This window comes from Meleagris gallopavo, unplaced genomic scaffold (genome assembly GCF_000146605.3).
Source record: "Meleagris gallopavo isolate NT-WF06-2002-E0010 breed Aviagen turkey brand Nicholas breeding stock unplaced genomic scaffold, Turkey_5.1 ChrUn_random_7180001950918, whole genome shotgun sequence".
Classification (NCBI taxonomy): domain Eukaryota; kingdom Metazoa; phylum Chordata; class Aves; order Galliformes; family Phasianidae; genus Meleagris; species Meleagris gallopavo.
This window is the reverse complement of record NW_011212166.1, coordinates 273-2,521: the sequence shown is the minus strand read 5'-3', so window position 1 is coordinate 2,521 and position 2,249 is coordinate 273. Positions and strand designations below refer to the sequence as shown.

Genomic DNA, 2,249 nt, shown 5'->3' with positions numbered 1-2,249 from the left:
GCCACGGGGCTGCCGTGGCGCGTACTGGGTTGCTGGTGCCGTCTGGCTCGCCTAGCTTCCCAGCGCCCCCGTGTGGTGTGCGCGCGGGTGTAGAGGCGGGCGTGTGACGCTGAAGCGCTTGGTGGCAGTCGCGGGCGCTTGCCGCACGCGATTTCTATCCCTTTGGCGCTGCTAGCCGTGCTAGTTCCATGAGAATCAGTTGACCATTTGAATTAGTTGACTGTTTCATACAGGTCGGTGATATTCACGTGTCCAAGGCGATATCCTTTGCGTCGATTTGGAAGTGTCTGACGTAGAGCCAGCCTCACCGCGCTAATCCAAAACGTTCTTTCGCCTGAGGACATGGTGTTCTTGCAGTCAGTGAGTTAACACGGCCTCAGTCGGGATAACCCCAGGTTCTTTGAAAATGCCTTGGTCAAAAGTAGGATAGGAAGGCAATATTTGGCCATTACTGAAGGGTGGTGAGCCACCGTTTGCCGCTTGAGTGGTTAAGCAGAGTCTAAATAAGAGAGTGAAATAAGCGCGAATGGACGTTGTTTTGTGTGGCTTTAAATTGCTCTCTGCTGGTAGCAGCAGGAGCCTGTGAAAACGTGTTTTGTGCATAGAAGGGAGAGGACTTTGCCAATTCAAAAATTGCTAAGGAAGAATCGCCATGTTGTCTTGCGTTTGGGGTCCGAGTTCAGTGGGGCGTAGCGATCTGCTTAAGCTATTGCCTTTCTCCGAAGCCAATCCCGTTTTAACCCTGTACTCGTCCTCCAGTGCCTTGCGTTCCATGATATTTCACCGCAAGCTCCTATGGTTTTTCCCAGCCGAGTGCGAGAAGGCCGTTGTCAGGTTATCCGAAGCAGGAGATTTTGGCGCACCTGTAAGTACCGTGGAAGCTTTCTGTACACTAAAGGGTGCCTCTAAGTGGTATGTAATTTAGTAGGCTCTTTCCGGTTGCCTCGTTTCATCTTGATGTTGCAAAGAGGCACAGTAGGCTATTTGGGGTTTCCTGACACCGTAGCCTTTTGCCTTTAGCTTGTGACGGATCTGAGCGTTTTGACTAAGGGTAGTGAGAGAAAGCGATGCTCATTTCTGGGTGCGTACGTGTAGTGCAAAATGCAGTGCTGTTCGGAAGTATGGCCCCATGCCTGTTTTCACAGTTTCCAGACAGTTGTACTTGCTCAAATACGGAGAAGAGGGCTTGGGGTTTTGAGCAGGTCGGAGGCGAGGAAGGGGAAACCTGGTTGAGGGGTGCTGGATGTTTCATTCTCAGCTCTAGAAGTCAAGTTCGATGGCTTTTGCGTGGGCTCACAAAGCCTATATCGAGTTTTTCTTTTCTGCCAGAAAGACTTAAGTTGCCCGAAGATGTGATGGCGGGGTTGGAACCCCGAGACAAATCTGGCTTCTGTGGCTGATTTGTAGCCCGTTACTGTCTAGCTGGGGGCAGGAAGGGGGTTAAAAAAGAAAAGGAAAAAAAAGATGGCAGGTCTCATATCTGCCCCTTCACCTATTATGCATAAACAGTCTGTAGCTTTGCATGGAATGTGTCGGTTGCAGATAAGCAGTAATTTGAAGAGCAGCGCTTGAATGGCGAAGAACTAGTTCACCGCGTTCCGTGGATGGTTCTTTGCTCGCCTTCCTTCGCTTCCTGCCCTCTCCATTCTTCTTTGTGTTGTAGCACACTACGTTAAGTAACGTTATTTCCTTCTCCAGCTTCATAGGCGTTTGATGATTGTTGGCGAGAAGTGTGCTGCTAACCTGGGCCTGACAGATGGATTCCGGATGGCTGTGAGATACCCACCCTCAGGCCCCTCAGACTAAAGTATGCTTCTCCATATTCTTGGTGGCCTTCAGTTGGGCCAGCCTCCTGGCTAAGATGTTTGCACCGCAGGAGTGGCTGCACGCATACGGATCACCACCGAATGGATTTCACATGTTGCCCGTCAGTCTAGCCACGGTTGACATATAATTGTTTTTGGTGGGTGCCTGTGGAGGGTAATGAAAAGCTCTGAGCAGCATTTGCACAATAAAGATGGAGTATGGGGATTTCATCTCTGTCTTGTGAGTCTTACTGATGGGAATGCTTCTGCAAGTTAAAATGGTGGGTCTCCGTCTCCCAAAGATAATATAGGATGTGCCGTGTGTTTGAGGCCTTGCCATCTTCCCCCAGCTTCCAAAGAAAAAGGCGTGGGTTTTATCGCGTAATAGCAGCATTGACAAGCGGCAGGCGTAGAATGACAAAGGAATGCGGTTGGAAGAAAGCT

At 50.1% G+C, this 2,249-nt stretch overlaps 1 long non-coding RNA gene across 1 annotated transcript; it reads left to right on the top strand.

The window, feature by feature from the left end:
* The first annotated feature begins 178 nt into the window (after nt 1–178).
* Nucleotides 179–1,877, top strand: LOC104916902. Its single transcript, XR_796703.3, has 3 exons — nt 179–360; nt 760–865; nt 1,699–1,877. It is a non-coding gene; the product is annotated as an uncharacterized LOC104916902 (long non-coding RNA).
* Nucleotides 1,878–2,249: the final 372 nt, after the last annotated feature.